Source organism: Mesoplodon bidens (assembly GCF_964165515.1).
Source record: "Mesoplodon bidens genome assembly, chromosome: 11".
Classification (NCBI taxonomy): Eukaryota; Metazoa; Chordata; class Mammalia; order Artiodactyla; family Ziphiidae; genus Mesoplodon; species Mesoplodon bidens.
In genome coordinates, this window is record NC_138167.1 from 7,523,635 (window position 1) to 7,530,934 (window position 7,300).

Genomic DNA, 7,300 nt, shown 5'->3' on the forward strand with positions numbered 1-7,300 from the left:
TTCCTCTGGGGATAGAGTTTTAGTATGACAATTGTCTTTCAGTAATTATATGGCTTCTATGTTTTCTTTTTATAGATTAGCTGTCAATTACTTCTTTATTATTTTCTTTTTTTTCTTCTTTTTGGCCATGCCATGCGGCATGTAGGATCTTAGTTCCCTGACCAGGGATTGAAACCATGCCCCCTGCACTGGGAACTCAGTGTCTTAACCACTGGACCGCCAGGGAAGTCCCAGCAATTTCTTCTTTAAAAGTAAATTCTGTATTTTACTGCCTCTTTTTCAGCTTTCACTTACCTTTGGTTTTCAGCAATTAAACATGATATATATCTTTGTTTTTATTTTGTTCACCCTACTGGTGTTCCTAATACTTTGTCAATATGTAGTTTGATGTCTTCTATCAGTTTTGGAACATTCACAGATATTATCTATTTCACTATGGGTTATGGGTAAACTGTGATTTACGAAAGCAGATTTTGAGGTAATAGATCATTAGGACACATTGTCTTAGCAAATACACTACTTTGCATATACATTTTTATTTGCTTTTCCTGAAAGAGTTCACCAATGATCTGTATATACAAGTTTAATTTGAAGCATGATATGTAGATGAGATGGGAACAGCTGGGAAAGACTTTCAGATATTCTTGCTGAAAATTATTCAGAGTGGAGGCCAGCCTTAGCAAGGAAGAACGTTGTAATTATGAGGTGTGTTTTCCAAGAGCACCATATGGAAATTGTCAGGATCTATGCCATCAATTTATCATCACTGATATGGATTGAAGTCTTTATTAAATGCAATAACAGAACTTGAATGCAATAAAAAAGAAATAATATACAGTCACGTAGTAGAAGAGAAGTAAAATTAAAGGAGACCTATGTTCTTTAAGCTTATTGGAGTCTACTCAGGTGAAAACCATCACTTCTATTAATCTCTTTTTTCCATATTCCAGAGAATAATTAGTATAGAATACTCACTCTCTGTGAAGAGCTATTATAATATTTCATTCTTGAAAGTTATTTTTCTCATTTGTTCCTCTCTGAAAGATATACCCGGGGCGTGAGGGGATGTAAATCTGTAGCCCTGACTATTTCTAAGGAAGCAATATTCTTACAACTTGATTTGGTATGATTTGTTATTCTGAGATCAGCATAGCATAATAGTTATATGCATGATCTCTAGAGTAAAACTATTTGACTTAAATCATGTTTCTAATTCTTACTAGCTATACAATTTTGCAAAATTTTCTCATTCTCTCTGGGGCTCAGTTCCTTTATTAATAAGACAATCACAATAATAGTACTGTTTTGTAGGAATTGTTGGGGCAGTACATGATACACTGAAGTAGTATCGGGAATATTAGAAGCAATCAATAAATGTTAGGTATTTTTTAAGTGCCAATTGTGACTAAATGCTCTTCAGTTTGCATGTTCTATGTGGTTTCCTCCCATTTATTTACCAAGGTCTGTGATTTTAATATATTAGCATTTACTTCTATATGCAAATACATTTGCATTTACAAATCACATAACCATTTAAGCCCATATTTTGATATTTTGGGTTTGATTAAGAGATCTCCAATTATTATAATATGTTGAGTTTAGCATGCTTGAATGAACACAGGATGTTAAAATGTCTCTATAATTATCTTCTGTATAAGAAAATGTAGGAAGGAATATCATGCCATACATTTCCAATTCTTCCTTGTTATTTGTCTTGATAAGACTGGAGCTCAGTGCTTCAGAACAATTTCCTTGCTGCCAAGACTTTATTTTCAGCGAAATAAAATATCAGTTTTCTTCAGAGAAGGACCTTGACAACAAAAAGTACATCCATGAGGATAACTTTGTCACCCGTGTTAGCTCTGTGTATTATAATTTTTGTATTATTGTTTTCAATTATCCTTCTTAACTTCAAGAGAAGTCCATGATATATAAGAATTTTTCTGATAAGCTCACCACAGTTACTAACCCTGATCTTATATTTATTAATTGTATATATACATCTAAAATTAAACAGTTTACATTGATATCAAGGTTCTCATTGCAATCTAATACATACCTCTGTTTTATATTATTTTGCAAGGTGAAGTCTCATTTTCATGGTTGGTTTCCCATGTATTCAGAAGCTCTTCTAGACAATAAACTGAAATTTATAAAATTTACAAAAGAAAATACATTTTAAGACATCACTTTTAAACACTTGAGAATGCAAATAAAATAGAAAAAATTTTAAATGTAAGTACAATTTATCCATTCACTTTTTATTATTAACTGCAGAATAAATTGGAAATTACCACCTGTAAATAACTGACATTAAAGTATAAAACTTTTTACTTATGACAGATATTTATGAGGTAATTACTGGTGCTTTAATCATTGCAAGTTTCCACATCCGATTGATGCTATTCTAAGCAGTTAATATACCCAGACAGTCAGGACATAATGACCAAACCTATCTTTGAAGCAAATGCTTTTGACATAACACACATCCACTCAGTCACAAAATACTATTTATTCTATCACTACAATGCTTCATATATCTATTTCTTTCTTCACAGTTCCATAACTTTTCCCTATTCAGATTTTCATTACTTTTATGTGGAACTTTTATAATATTCTACAAACTCTCTTCACTAGTTCTCACTTTCCACTATTTTTCTCAAAGTGCCTCTAGAATTAATACCCCCATTGCACAGCTTTACTAATATTACCCTTTCAATATCATGAGACTATCAATTAGTTATATGTTAAATTCAAGCTCATTAAAATAAAAAAAATTATAAAATTGTGCCATTTTCTTAACAGCTGTATTTCTAACTATTTTCAAATATGAAACTTTTAACCCACATCATGATGTATTTTGTTTTGTTTTGGAGACTCTGGCACTCCAGGTGACACAACTTGAATTTGAAATAGAGTGAATGGAATGTCCCTAGCTCAAATTTATTTTATTTAGTCTGAATGGTCTGTGGTTACTTCTAAGATATTTTGGAGACTTCACATAAATTGTAAAGAAAATCTTTCTGCATCCCTATTTTTTAAAGATCTGATCCCAGTCCAACTACAAAGTCATATAACTTGTTGTTGGACATAAAGTTTCAATCGGTCAAGTGCAGACCCATATGACCAAGACTTTAAGTTCTCTGGACCATATTATTCCAGCTTGAGTCCCAAATGCATTGCTGGACTCATAAGAATAAATGTACTAGAAGGGAGGATCAAGATGGCAGAGTAAGAGATCATGGACCTCACCTCTCCCAACAACCACATCAATAATACATCTACATGTGGAATAATTCTCATGGAAAACTAACTGGAAACTGGCAGAAGTACTCCTATACAACCAAGACTGTAAGAATGATACACATATAATTGGGTAGGACCGGAAAAAAAAACAAACGATCAGAACCTGTATCCCTGGGAGGGGACTAAGGGGAAAAGGGAGATTTCATGGGTGGACACTCAACCTGGGATGTGAGAGGGTTGAACCACAGCCTAAGCGGCCCAGTCCTGGACTCCTACATGGAAGAGGCAAGCCCCCTTGGCTGTTTGGAGAAGCTCTGGGGCAGAGGGCCTGGAGAAGCCTAGACTACACTTGTGTGGAGGGCCTGGATGCTGCTTACCACCAGACAGGTGGAAAGAGGTCTTCCCTAGCAGCTGCTACCTCACTGTGCTCCCAAATCCAAGCCAAATGAATGCCCTGGCCCCACTCACTCCATGACACAGCTTGACACTGGATCTAGGGCATCCAGAACCTGGGAAAGGCTTGATGAAGGGACACAGAGGCAACCCAAGGCCCAGGGTGTGGTTCAGGTGGGGCAACAGTGGACAAACCGCATCCCAGAAGCAACCCAGACATCTGACAGCAACATAGCTGCTTGAATTTCCACAACCCACCATGCCACAATCCTCAGTTCCAGCCAAGAAAACACTCTGTCCCCACCTACTCTATGTCACAACCTAGCACTAGATCTGGGATGACCACAACAGGGGAAAAGATATAACTTTGGGCTGTGTCTGAGAGGGGCCACAGATGCCTACACAGGCAGCATATCAGACTTCTGCAATTACACAAGCCTCACTTACTTCAGCATTCCCCTCATTTGGGGCAAAGTCCCCAGGGTAGGGAGAAGAAAAAACACACACAGGAAACAGAGCCAGCTCAAGCCTCACCCTCACGTCTGCTCTAGCAACTTGGAAACAGACCTTGCCCCAACAGGGCAACTATGGCCACTGATCAGAGAGGAAGTCCCACCTCACACCCTGAGCAGGCTTTAGCTCCTCCATCACCACCACACCCCCTGCCAAGGTGATAGTGGCCAGCACACCCTGAGGAAGATGACTGGCATCCACATCAACCCAGTCTTCCCACCAAAGGCATCATACACATACAGTCTACATAGGGGTGCTCCCACATAAGAACACCCCTTCAAGAACGCACTAGGTAACTGTTTCACCTAAACGCATAAAGACAGAGAAAGTTATGTAAAGTGAAAAGGCAAAGGAAATACTCTCAATTGAAAGAGTAAGAGAAAACCCCTGAAAATTAAATAATGAAATAGAGAAAATCAGTCTACCAGACAATGAACTCAAAACGTTAGTAATAAAAACTCTAACTGAATTAGGGAAGAGAACTGATCATAAACCATTTTAACAAGAAACTCAAAACTATAAAGAAGACCCAGTCAAAATTAGATAATTCAATTTCTCAGATAAAAAGCACTCTAGAAGCAATGAATAGCAGATTAAATGACAGAAGAATGCATAAGTGATTTGGAATTTAAAATAATGGAAATCACCCAATTAGAAGAGCAGACAGAAAGACAAATTAAAAAGAAAAAAGCAACATGCAAGATCTGTGGGATAATATAAAGTGTGCCAACTACACATAATAAGGGTTCCAGAAAGAGAAGAGAGAGAAAAGGGAATCAAAGATGTATTTGAAGAAAGTATGGCTGAAAATTTCCCAAACGTAAGGAAGGAAACAGAGATCAAGATACAGGAAGCACAGACAGTTCCAAGCCAGATGAAACCAAACAGACCTACACCAAGACACGTCACAATTAAAATGGTGAAATTTAAAGATAAAGCAAGAGACAAAAAAGAGTCAGTCACAAGAGAACCTCCATGAGACTATCAGCTGATTTCTCTGCAGAAACTTTGCAGGCCAGAAGGGAATGGCATGACATATTCAAAGTTCTGAAAGGGAAAACCCTGCAACCTAGGCTACTATATCCAGCCAGATTATCATTTAGAAGAGAAAGAGAGATAAAGAATATCTTACACAAGCAAAAACTAAAAGAATTCAGCAATACTAAACCTACCCTAAAAGAAATGTTAAAGGGTCTTCTGTAAATGAAAAAAAAAAGTAAGAGTCTATATTAAAGAGAAAATCCCAATAGGAAAGGCAAATATATAGTAAGGATTGAAGATCACTCAAGCCAGGACGTAGATTAAAAAACAAAACAAAACAAAACAACTAAATATATATATATACCATGGATACACACATTCATATGATTTTATGATCAGGCCGTTTTCTCTTATTTTGATATATTTATTTTATACCAGTACTACAATGTTAAATTACCTGTAGCTTTGTAGACTATTTTGGTACCTGGAAAGGCTAGATTGCTACCTCTCTTTTTTAATATATTTCAATATGTATTTTGTTAATCTTATAATTTTTTACTTCTGTGTCTAAATTATAATTAACATACTTATCATGAAAATACACATGTATTGGAATCACATAAATCTTAGATGAATCTAGAATAGTATAATCATCTACACAGGATTAGTCTTCCCATCAAGATACATTTAATATATATTCAATTCATTAAATGTCCTTCTTTATGTCTTTTAATAAAGTATTACAATCTCTTTCATATAAGCCATGTACATTACTAGGTGTATTAATTTATTTAATAAAAATGTTCACTAAGTACCTCTAATGTAACAACATAGTTTTCAAAAGCAAAGGTTAAAATGTAGAGCAAATACATACATAGGTTCTTTCTAACTAAGCTAACATGCTAGTGGGAGAGACAGACATTAAATACATAACCACACAAATAACTACACAGGTGAGATGGTGAAAGATGCTACAAATGAGTTGTACATAAGATATTGTAATAGAGAAATTTGGCCTAATTATAAGAGAATAGTGTTAAATGATTACTCTAGGATTTAGTTACCTAGAAGAAAAGTAGAAGAAAGGATGCTTTAGGTAAAAAACAAAATAGTCTATGTATATGCTTTGTAGCAAGAAGAATTACAGATAAAGTTATAAATCATAATCAATCTACCCAGAGAAGTCCTGATTTATGCTTGTTGTCCCAGAGTAATTATTGACATCATCTACTCTCATTCTTAAAATTATCCTTGCTTTTATGATGCTACATGGTTAAGTCTAACCATGAGTCATTCAGTGAACTAAAAGACAACTGTGACTGGAGCCTAGAGAGCAAAAAAGTATGTGATGCTAGCTGGTGTAGAGAACCATGGACCAAGTAAGGAATGACCTTATAAACCATGTTAAGGATTTTAAAATTTATACTGAATTTAAAGTATTAATAAGCTAAGTATGGTGAGTTTATAAAATTTATATTTTGAAGAGGTTACTCTGGAAATTGAATGGAAGAGGTCAAGAGTGGATTGTAGTTAGATCACTAGGAGGCTTATAGCATAGACTGAGAGAGAGAGAGAGAGAGAGAGAGAGAGAAAGGGACAGAGAGAAAGAATTGTCCTAGATTAGATGGGTAACAATGCAACTGTAGAGAAGTGTACTAATTCACTAAATAATCAGTGGAATAATCAGTGGCAGTTAGATAGCACAGAGGATTCCTAGGTTCATCTCACTAGACATCAGGGGCCAAGAGAGACAACAGTATTAAAGTATCTGCTTTTTTTTTCTTGATGCTGGTAAGGATCAGGGCTGGGAAGACAGTCTATTTAAAAATATTGTGGGAGAGGTGTTTTTCAAGATATCAAAGAAGAAATGTCAAGTGAGAGGCTCAAAATGTGGACCTGGATATTAAACGTTAGCTCTAGATTGTATATAATGAAAGTCTGTTAACTTTGTATTGAGCTTCATTATTGAAGTGTTCTTATTATGACTGCTTCTTTTCAGTAGATTTTCTTGGTATATCTGGGTAACAAAGCACATCATCGACATACAATTTCAGTAATTAATTTAAAATATTTGTATCTAAAAAGGTTTTCCTGCATTACTGATTTCTTTGCCCTGGACAGCCAAAGGAATAATAGCAATTATATCAGTCGTCTTTGTCTTCATGAT